This window comes from Ammospiza nelsoni, chromosome 7, assembly GCF_027579445.1.
Source record: "Ammospiza nelsoni isolate bAmmNel1 chromosome 7, bAmmNel1.pri, whole genome shotgun sequence".
Lineage (NCBI taxonomy): Eukaryota > Metazoa > Chordata > Aves > Passeriformes > Passerellidae > Ammospiza > Ammospiza nelsoni.
In genome coordinates, this window is record NC_080639.1 from 40,099,100 (window position 1) to 40,110,974 (window position 11,875).

Consider the following 11,875-nt stretch of genomic DNA (forward strand, 5'->3'; position numbering starts at 1 on the left):
ACAAAACACATGTGAGCTCTCAGGTGGGGAGCTCCTGAGTCCTGAGCCCCCAGCTGATTCCAGTGCTGCCTTCTGTCTAATCCCAGCCTGTGTTGGCAACCTGCCCTCCCATTTCAGCAGAAATTCAGAGAGGTGAGCTGGAATCACTGGGCACAGCACAGTGGCTGGAGCTCATCAGCCTGTTCCATACAGAAACCAGCTCTAGCAGAGTTATTCTGCTCCTGTGGTGTGCTCAGCTGGGCTGAGGTGAATCAGTCTGTTTGAATGGATTGCCTGGGAGCATCATGCAGTAATAGTCTCAAAGTGCATTGTCACCATATCCTTACCTGCTCAAGGAAAATTCCCTGGAGCTTTGAGTGCTAAGAACATGGAGTGCATGGAGGAATGGTTTCCTTCAGGCTCTCTGGTTTCCCAATATGTTTTTGGTGGCGACTGGTTCATGGAGAGGATGAGAAACAAGTATGATGTTCTATAGAAGAAGGTTTATTAGTTCTGTTGGTCTCTGACTATATTTCTGTTATTAATCTGTTTTAGTTAGTAATTGGACAGGTCACCTGTGCATAGGACTGGGAGTTGTTATAACTCCTCTAGGTGAGGCTGTAGCATGTTTCTTCAATCCTTGGCATAGAGAGGAGTCAATACCATGTTATTTAATGGAGGCTGAAGAGTGTTTGTGCTCCTAAAGTATTTGAGACAAGGAAGATCCTGTCCATAGTGATTTGATAAAGGACAGGGATCCTACCCTTTCTGTCTGTCAGTGCTGACTCACATGTGTTTGTTATTTGCACCATACCACTGCCTGTGTAGCTCTTAAGACCCCCTTAGGCATCCAGACACAGTCTGTATCTCAAACAGCCTAAAAATTCAATGATGGGATGAATTCTTTTGGAGACTATTTTTCTCTTATTAGGTTCCTATCTCAAGTGAACAAACTGCTTGATTTACAGCACTGTTGTTTGAGAGGTTCCCTTGTGTAGCTGAAGATTCGTGTAATTGCTACTTTGCAGCAAATAAAAAACATTTCTCTGGTTCAAACTGCAATTTGACTATTTCTGCTGTGTAGAGCCCATTATCAGAGCCTTGATGAGGCGCAGAACAGATTTGGATGAAAATGATGAGATTTGGATGAAATGGCCCTCCATCAGGGCAGGCTACAAAGATCCTCCTCTTTGAGGTATTGGCCCTTTTGATGCATAAAATGCATGAAAATTTGCTTGAAAAGTGCAAGTTGATGAGTAAAAGAGAATTCACAGTAATTGTAGTGAAATGAAAAAAGAAAACAAGGCAAAAGCATTGGAAAGAATATGTTTAATTGCATGTAATTACTTGATGTGGGTTTCAGTCAGGGAAAAAAGGAGAAAGGAACATGCTAAATAGCGCTGGTGTGGCAATTACTCTTTGATGATTTTCTCAAATGACTGAACTTTGTGTATTATTAAAAAAAATAAAGATACAGCAACAACAAAAACAAAAAAAAACCCCAACCAGGAAAACCACACACACTACTTTATGTTGTAAGAACTTTGCTGTATCAGTCAAAATGCTCTGCCACGTCTTTCACCTCATGATTTTTGCATGTATAGACAAAATAAACTTTGTTTCCTGGTAATGCTGTGTCAACATGCTAGGTGGGATGCAAGTTTAATAGTTTTAACTATCAGGGTGTGAGTTAAAACATTGCCTGGGTTATCTGATAGCCTAAGCACTTTGAGATGGAGCTTCTCAGTTGAACAATTTTTTGACATGCCAGGTTTGCTGACAAACAAATCTGAACAAGTTGCAGTCTGGTGAAATAAAAATACAAGAGAAGCAGAAATAGAGGTCCAATAGAGGTGGGACAAGGTTCCTAGCACTAATTCAAATGGTTTTGTCTCTAAACAAGTAATCAGACTGTGGTGGTGTTTGAGGGTCCCCAGGACAAGGGAAGAAATGACATCTGATAATACCTCATCTTCCCTGAGGAGGCTTCCAGTAAGGAAAGGACAAATGCGGGAGTCTGGGGCTTCCCTTCTGGGAAATTGAAAATCGAGGAAGAAAACTAGATAGGGACAAAGAAAACTGATGCTATCCTTCTGATAACAGAACTGAAGTCATAAATGAATTTAGGACTGGTTCTCAGCATCTTTTAGGATTCTGTCAATGCACCTGTGACTGAGACTGGCAGTGATTTTCCCAGGTACAAAAGTACAACTTCATTTCAATGTGAAGGATTAGTCAAGGTCCAGCGGTATTTTGCTTGGGAAAAAATTCTGCCTGCTATATCTGCACCAGAACAGGCTTATTGGTGGAATTCTTTTCTGCAGATGTGGCAATTTTTGGGGGGGCTGTTTTTGGTCCTAATCTGGATTATTTCTTCTGGTTTTTGTGATAACTTTCACAGATAGGCAGGTAACTGGTAGTATTCTCCCAGTCTAAGTAGGTTTCTAGGAAAATGGAGTAGTAATAAAAAAGTAGGCATAGCAAGCTAAGGAAAGAAAAGACCTGTAGCCTTTTTTTTTATTTCACTGTGATGGAACACCACTCAGCTGAGTAGGGAAATATTGTCCAGTTCAGACTGTAATTGAGTAGAATCTGGCTTATTTGGGGCTGAACACAAAAGTGAGGATAAATCAAGGAATTAACAAGACCAAGAGAACAGACTCTACTTTCCAAATCCCAGAGTGCCAGTGCTGGAAAGTTTATTGTAATGGAATTTCAAGCCAGGATTTCCAGGCTCAGGAGGTTTAGTTATTTTGGATGCATTTCAGATCAGCAGTGCCTGCTTGGCATGCTGTCTGCTCCTGTTGCAGCATTTAGTTTTGTGACAGGTTCTGTGTGAGAAACAAGAATGGCCCATATCAGCACACCTTGGCAGCTTTATTTCAGCTGTAGCATTTTCAAGGAGAAGTTCCACAGCTGTTATTCCTTGTAACCCTGGGCCGGTGTCTTTGCTTGAAATGGTTGAAAAGGACGTGCAAACTGAAGGCTCTTCCCCATAGAAAGGTGTCAGCTCAGCTGCTGTCGCTCCCAACGTGTGCAGAGTTACAAACACAGAGCCCTGGGGCAGCAATGCCATCAGCTGGCAGTTCAGCAGTTATAATTTACCACAGGGGATGGAATGGTTTTTTTGTGAGGGTTATCTTAGCAAGGCGCTCACTGGGGGACCCATCTGTTTCTGCTCATGTGCTTCCAAGGGTGACGTTTGCTAGCAGGGCCAAAAACCCCCCGGGAAACTGCATGTGAGCACAGTTCTCAGGCGTAACCCATTGTAACTACATTTCCTCCTGTCTGTGATCTGCAGAACTCATCTGATAGGGAGTTTCTTTCCCAGTACTTTGGGTGAGTAGACTCACTAAATCCTGCTTCCTCTGTTTCTGCACTAGGGTTCATCCAGCACTGAGTACTGTGGGAATGCGTAAAATCAGAGGGGTTTGGGAAAGCTGCAAAAGGCAGGCCTCAGAGACAGCAGAACTGTGATCAGAGCTGAGCAGCAGCCATGAGATTGGTCAGCAGAAAAACTATTTAAACTGTGGAAAAGCAAGAACAAATGGAACAATGGTCTGTGTATTAACACTTGCCTAGAATAACTCCCTAAGCTACAGAAAGTTTATCTAGCAAGATATTAGGAAGTTCTAGGCTTAATACTGGAGCTCTGTGCATTGTGTTTAAGGCTCACAAGCAGGTATTGTATTTGAAATAAGCAAGCATTGTTTAACCAAAGGTACCTGTGCTTACAGTGGTTGGATAGAGCTACTGTCAATGTGCTTTTGCTTTGTGTGATTGGGCAAAAAACTGATAAAGTGAGTTGTGACATTGAGTTCTTGGTCTGCTGCCTGGGATGTGAGCTGGTGGCATCTTCCCATTGCCGTAACCATGGAATGAGGCTGATGCTGGAAAATCAAACGGCTCAAGGCAGTTCCCAGCAGCCCTGCCCTGTTTGTGATTTGTGCACAGACCCCTGCCAGTGTCAAGTACTTGGCACAGAGCTATGGTGAGAGGCACCGTGAAACTCCTGATCTCCTGCCTTCCTGCTTCCTCCCCATTTCCCTGATCCCTGAAAGCGTTTAGCCATGACAGCACTTCTCTTCACTTTAGCCATGACAGCACTGCACTTCATGTCCTAACAAGTGTTGGTTGCACAGAGGTAGTGCTGAAACTGTTGATGGTGCTGTTATTAGATGACCCCTGACACCAACTAACTGAGAAACTGGACACCATGAATTTCCCATTTCTCCTGAAATCACTTTCTTTCAGAAACCGCTGCACAGTCTTCCACACAACGCATTACTTAAAGGCAGAGATGAGAATTCAGGGAGTGGGGTCTGACTTCCAGCTGAGGTAATTGTGCAAGGCTACTGCCAGGGAAGAAGCGAGGCAATCCTCACTGGATTGAAGGCTGCCTCACAGTGAGCAACCCCTGAACCTGGAGAGAACATCTGAGTGCTTGTTAGGCTGCTGAGAGTTGGGTCTGACAGCTGCTCCTTGTGTGCATAAAGACACAGAAAGCACACAGTCCTGAGGAAGGGAAAGTTGGATGTTAATTGGCTCCGAGTGACTTCTGGTGCCAGGAATGCTCAGTATGGGATGATGCTGGGGATGTAAATGGCAGGAGAGAATTAATTGCATATTGTGAGTGAGGAAGGACTATGGTGCTCAGAAATGAGTTTAGCTTGTTTTGTTGGTTTTCTGGTAATTTTTCTACTTTGGGTTAATTTTGTGGTAGTGATTACGCCTAAATGTTTTTCTAAGTCTGAAATTAGTACTGTGGTTATCTGTTGAAAAAGTTCTTAGTCTCTTATCAGGTTGTTTTTGTATATATATATTTGTATATATTTATTTAAATTAAATAAATATAAGTAAAAAAATATGATACAGAAAATATATATCTATTATTATATTAGAAGGTATTCTCTCTAATATATATAATATCTATGAATAAAATAAATAAAAATATCCATATAAATATCATTAAATTTTGAAAAATAAATTTACTTCCTAAATTTTAAATCTGGTTCAAATAAAGGGGTGTCCTTGGTTTTTATTTGGTTAGAGGCAGGAGTTTTATTTTAAATAATATAAGTAATATAGAAATGTGGATCTTAAGATAGAAATATATAATAAATATATAAAGAGAAATTGCTAAAGTATGAATATAAATTTATATATAAATATATGTAAGTAATATGAAGAGTTGTAGTATAGAATATAAATAACATTATATGGGAATATAAATATAAAAATACGTAAATATAGTTTAAAAGAAAGGGAATGTTTTGGCTTTTATTTAAGTAGAGGCAGGGGTTTTATTTTGAATATTATAAGTGTTAGAGAAGTAAAAATCTTGACGCAGAAATATTTAATCAATGCATAAAAATATGTATAAAATATATAAATAACTACTCGCATCAGATGTAATATAGAATATAAATTTATTTATAACTTGACATTGGTAAAGATTAATGTATAAGTGAGCAATAGACATTAATATACATTATAAATACAAATATGAATATAAAAATCAGACATAAGGATAAAACATATTTAAATATTTTTTAAAAGAAAGGGTTGGGGTCTTTTTTAATATTGGGTTAGAGGCAGGGTTTTTATTTTAAATAATATTAATGTAGATATTATTGTTATATATTTCTAAATATTGAGATATAAAATCAAGATATAAATATATATATATAAACACAAAATGTAAGTAAATATAAATAATAGGAAGAGATGTAATGGAGATTACAAATAAGAGTATACATTAGTATACATTTTAAATGTAAAAGTGAATATGAACCTGAAAAACAGAATTTTTAAAAATATTTAAATACAGTTGAGAAGACTGAGGTTCTTTTTGGCTTTAATGTGGGTAGAGGCAGGGGTTTTATTTTAAATAATGTAAGTGTTACAGATGTAAAAATCCTAACACAGAAAGATATAATAAATATATAAAGATATGAATAAAAGTATATAAAAATATAAGTAATAGGAACACATGTAACATAGAATATAAATTTATAAATAAATCGCTAAATATAAATGCAAAATCGATCATACATCAGTAAACATTTTAAATATTAATTTGAAAAATTTTTTTCTAAAAAATTTAAATACAGTTGAGATGAAAGGGGGTTTTATTTGCCATGTATGGGGTAGAGGCAGGGGTTTTATTTTGGGTACTGTGAGTGTTACAGAAGTAAAAATCCTAACAGAAATATATACTTACTATGTAAAAATATGTATAAACATATAAAAATAAATTTAAGTTTTAGGGATATATGCAATATGGAATAGAAATGTATTCATAAAAACAAATGTATAAATGGACAGTGTACATCAATATACATTGTAAATAGAAATGTGAATATTAATATGAAAAAAATATTTTTTTAAATATTTAATTTTTTTTTTTAAGAAATTGTTGAGGTTTTGTTTTGTTTTATCCTATTAGATTAGAGGCAGAAGTGTTTTTTTCCTCTTCCCGGTTGTTTTGGGGCATTTATTTCAGAGCAGTTTTCGGCGGGGATCGCCCCTGTTCTTTTTTGCCGCCTTTGCTGCCCGCAGCCCCGAGGCGCGCTGCGCCCCCGGCTGGGTCGGGCGGCAGTGCTGCCGCCTTGTGGGCAGAGCGCGGTGCTGCAGCCCTGCACCGAGAGGCCGCCACCTTGGGAGTGGCGCGTCGCGGATGTCGCGGACTTTTAATTGACCTTCTCAACAGGGCGGCGAAAAGGGCGGGGAAGTGGAGGACCGGGGTGGATGTCACTGGACTGCCTGCATGGAATACCGACCCCGGCGCGGCCCCGGTGGTATTTTCTGTGACGTTTCAAGTGTACCCGACACATGCTGTGGTCTCAGCGGCGCCGCGGGCGGGCGTATTTCGGCGGGTTTGTGACAGGCATGTGGGTAAACGCCTCGCTGTGCCGGGGTCCTCTCACGGCCGCTTTCCCGCCCTGAGGGAGCCGAGCCGGGCCGAATTGTTCCGAAGAGCCGAAGAGCCGAGTGTGGCCGAAAACAGCTGAGTTTAACCGAAGAGCCGAGTGTGGCCGAAAACAGCCGAGTTTAACCGAAGAGCCGAGTGTGGCCGAACACAGCCGACTTGAGACGAAGAGCCGAGTGTAGCCGAACACAGCCGACTTGAGACGAAGAGCCGATGATAGCCGAGTGTAACCGATAGCCGACTGTAGCCGACATTGGCCGCATTTAGACAAAGAGCCGAATATGACCGACTTTAGCCCAACCGGGCCGAGTTCAGCCGAAGAGCCGGAAAAGCCGAATTTAGACGAAAAGCCGAACCGAAACGATTTTAGACCTAAGCCGAACCAAGCCTAATTTAGCCGAGTTTATTTAAACAGAACCGAACGACGCCGCAGCGCTCTGCCTGCAGAGCGCCGGTGCAGACGGCAGGGGGCGGTGTATAAAGCGAGTATAAAATATCAACTGTATATAAGAAGGAATAAAAAGCTCTGTGTCATGTGCAGCAGTAGAAAATTTCAGGCTCCCAGGGAATAAATAGTTTTCTTTCAATCATTATAGTTTTGGGTTTTTTTTTTACTCCCAGGTAGCCTGAAAGTTACTACTGCTGCTTTTTGATTCTAAAGCTAGGAAGGAAAACCAAGATTACAAATACAAGAAAAAGAAAGGGAAAGGGAAGGGGGAAAAAAGGAAAAAAAAAAAGGAAAGGAAAGGAAAGAAAGCAGGAGAGCAGAAGGGAAGGGAAGGGAAAGGGGTGAAAAACAGCGTTAAAAAAAGAAAAAGAGTTGGAGGGAAAAAGAGAGGGCATTCGGGAGGAGCGGTCCTGCCTCAGGTCCTTCCCCGGCCTGGGACGAAGGACCCGTTTGATGCCCGGGAGGGACTGCAGCTCCCGGTGGCGGGGGACGGAGCCGTGGCTGTCAGCCCGAGACTCCAACTCCCGGCAGGCCCTGCTGCCGGCGCGGCGTGTGACGCAACGGCTATCGCGGCACATGAGTGGCTACCAGCCCGAGACTCCAACTCCCGGCAGGCCCTGCTGCCGGCGCGGCGTGTGACGCAACGGCCGACGCTGCCCGGCATTTTTCTCTAAATTGGCAGTAAATACAGCTGAGTAAAATTAGCTTGGTTTTCTTCCTTCTTTTTTAACTGAATTGTTTTTATTAAAAATCCTATTTGAATATGTAGAAAAAGTGGGGATGTCCCGTAATATATCCTAGCTTTTCTTGTTTATAGGGTGCTCAGAAAACATGCGTCCCTTAGAGTCCCTCAGAAAGGTTCTCAGTGCGATCTCTACCAAGGTATGTATTTACTAATAAGTGATCCCTTTAGATATTTGCCTGTGTACCTTTTCCTGTAATTGAGAGCTTGCGTTCTGTGGGTTTTATGATAAATCTGTAAAACATGTAAGAATGCTTTTGCAAGTCTGAATCGTTGAAGGCAGCAGTAAGTGGATTTAGAGCCTGTTCTTGACCAGACAACGGGAAAAAGTGTGACTTTGATGCTGAACTTGTTTTTTTCATTTTTCATTTGACTTGTCTGGAATGATTTAGGAATAGAGAGAACTAGAAAAAGAGAGAAATAGAATTGATTATTGAGCACTCCTCAAATGCTCACCACGATTCAGTGTAGAGCCGAAGTGAAGGGTGATGGAACAGAGCTCTGTGCTTTAGAAGGAAATAAATTTAAACCTGACCTCCGCACAGAGTCTCACTAACTTCTTTTGTTTTAAAATACAAAATATGATTAGGAAGTGTTGGAAGTTAGTGTTTTGGGAAAGAAACGGCAGTTCCACAGAACATTCCATTTAACAGAGGCTCTGGGAACGATTCATGTTGTAACTGCTGTCACTGCAATCAGTTGGTGGTTCAGCCTTGAAATGTGCACTTGCCCTTCTATAAAGCACTGTTTTGTTTGCCTTTCAGTGCTATGAGTCTTGATAAATTGGAGAAGAGCCCAAGAGAAATTTTTCATCCCTTGATATAAAAGGTAGGAAGTGACTTTTTTTGGTTTGGTTTTTTTTCTTTATTATTTCCTGGAAATAATAGGTACTACTGGTTTGTTTCTTCCAGTAGCAGATGATAACAATAGCAGTAGTAATAGTAAAAATAATAATAGAAATAATAATAATAGCAATGTAATACTACCTAAACTGTCTTTATCCATTGAACTGGCCATTTCAAATCAAAACTTCTAAACACAAATCAAACCATCATCCTCGTAGAATCTTTCACAGCAGTGGGCTATAGATCCTGGTTTTGTTGACAGGATTTATTGGTTCTGGAAGAGCAAGAGGGAAGTACAAGCCTAACTACTTCTAGCTCACAGACCCATCCAGTGAATACTGCTTTGTGTTTTGGTGGGCTTGTGATGACTTTGAAATCAATTGCTCATTCCAGTAAAAAAAATTAATGTTTTTTTGAACCTGACAGCAGAAATAACTTTAGGCACCAACTTAATAATAACAGATCACCAATTTAAGTTCATAATTTTATGCTGTACTATCAAAGTTTAAAGGTAAATTTTTACTTATTAGGAGATGGTATAAAGTGTATGTTCCAATGTGTTGGATGTATGCAAAGGTACATACGTACCCGAAAGTCCTTAGAGGAAACAAATTTTTACGTCTGCTGTTTGATTGTTTATCATACAATATTTGGTTTTATTTCCCAGGGATCGGTGAATTTTAACTTTGGAGTCCTCTGTGCTAAGGATGCTCAGCCTACAGATGATGAAATGTTCAGTAATGGTGAGTTTTTCACCTTCTCTTTAATTGCTATGCTGATGTGAATAAGAAAAAAACAAAAGCAAGAGAAAAAAAAAAGGATGGTTTATTATTTTTTACGCTGTTATGTTTGTTTCCTCAGTATTTGCTGCAGCTCTGCGAACCCAAGCTTTGGGTTCCTTCTGTCCCACTGGGAGTTGCCCAGTTTGGTTGCATCTGGTGAAATTCACCCTGAGACCTTACAGAACTAGCTCAAACTACGTGAGAGCCATTTGCAGTTCTCTCCAGACACCTGGAGAATGGGTGATGTTTCTGAGGGTCTGGCAAGTATACTTCTATCAAAACTCAGTCTGTGAAATTTCTGGGGAAAACCCTTCTGTGTCCTGAAGGGTTCAAACTCTGGTGAGGATCCAGTTATCAGGTGCTCACCTGGATGGTTCCAACTCTTAAAGTGAACACTTGTACTCTTACCCTGTAGTTTACATCTATTGTATTTTTGTTATTTTGCAAGATTTTACGGCTTTGCAAAATATTGTGCATTTCACTCTTTGGAACCTCTCAGATGGTTCTTTGGTGCAGCACCATCCCATGGGACACTTGGCTGCCGTCCTGAAGGGGTTGGTCGCTAGAATTGTAAATCCTGGAGAGTTTATAAGTCTTCTGTCCCCAGGGAGGTATCATGCTTTGTTTCCTTTTGTTCTGTTTGTTAGGCGCTGCTTCTCGTTGCAAGTATGAATTTCAAACTACCCTGTTCTTATTTTAACTGTTTTCCTGGTTCTCTCCCTACGGCAGGGAAAGACTCTTGTATCCTTGTCGTCGGGCTCGGTGCTGTCCAAGAAGATGCAGAGACTAAAAAAATCATAAGAAGCAAAATACGATTGCAGGGAAAAGAAGCTGGAGAGAACAGAAGGTGATATTGTTACCCTTACCCTGTATTAGAAACATCCGCTGTGCTTTGATGCTGGCAGCTGCCAGGGGCTTGTTAGCTCTTTGTAGGCAGGTGTAGGTGTTCACTTGTAGGTTTTTTCTCTGGACAAGTCAATTCAAACTTTGCTAAGCTTATATTTGCAAATTACTCTCTAGCACAGTCCAGCATGACATTTTTGAATGTTGTAAAAATACCATGTTACTTGGAAATTGCTAATGATGAGAAGCTTTAGGGAAAAATAAGATGTCAGGGTTGGGAGATGTGAGAAGAATTTTGAGGGGATGTTAGACTGAAATAAAGCACACTTGAAGCTGGACTGGCATGCTGGCAGATCCCCTATTAAACAGTAGTGCTGAGATTAGCCTGGGGGTTGCCCATTGTTTCTGTAGAAATAAATGTTTTCTGGTCTTCAGAAGTAAGCTGCTTTGAAAAGCTGGAAGGCACAGCATAGTGACAATCCGTGTGCTTCGCATTAAAAATAGATTTCAGAAGGGTCCTAGGCTTTTGTCTTTTCCTAGAAGTCGATGTAATCCTATTGAGGAGTTTTTAATTCTGTGTTGCCATGTCATCCATCAGAGCCCTGTCGTACTAATCGTCATACAGATGCAAAACAAAAAATCAGACCCTGTCCCAACCACTTAGAGCCCAGAACACGATTTCCTCAGGCTGCCATTTGTGTGCCATCAGTACTCACCACAGATGGGAGCTGGGGATTGTTGCACCCATTGGGAACAAACCGCTTCTCGTCACACAGAAATGGAATTGGGACGACGCCTCAGCCAGCCCCTCTCTCCTGAATCTGCAGCAGAGCAGTTCCAGTCCATGCGGGCACGTGTAATCCAGCTCCTGATGATCTGAGCACACGGAGCAGCGCTCAGCTGCTGTGGGGGGCTCAGGGAAGGCAGAGTGTGCATTGTCATCTTCCTGAACCTACAGACGCGAATCAAAGTGAGAAGCCACAGGGTGGAAATCAGTCGCATATATGCTAAATAAAACTTGCAGGTTTTTTTTAAGAATTGTTTTTGCTTGTTCTTTGTTGTGCTTCTGTGCTTAGAAAACCTCCCTTTAAAATCAGTTCAGTCCATCAGTTGAACCTTTGTTTGCAGACTCTCACTGAGCAGAATTTGTTGCAGACTCAGTGCACGCTGTGCAGGCCTCCCGGGAGTGTGAGGAGCTCATGTGTGCTACTTTTTGCTTTAGGACGCTCTGAGGTATTTATTCCTTTTGGGATACATGAGGAGTATTCCCAAGAGAGGTAGTTATAAGGTATGACATTGGGAAAA

The 11,875-nt window shown here is 41.0% G+C and overlaps 1 long non-coding RNA gene across 1 annotated transcript; it reads left to right on the plus strand.

Moving 5' to 3' along the window:
• The first annotated feature begins 8,029 nt into the window (after positions 1–8,029).
• Positions 8,030–11,608, plus strand: LOC132075565 (uncharacterized). The gene is made up of 4 exons (XR_009418784.1): positions 8,030–8,240; positions 8,865–8,928; positions 9,613–9,688; positions 10,457–11,608. It is a non-coding gene; the product is annotated as an uncharacterized LOC132075565 (long non-coding RNA).
• Positions 11,609–11,875: the final 267 nt, after the last annotated feature.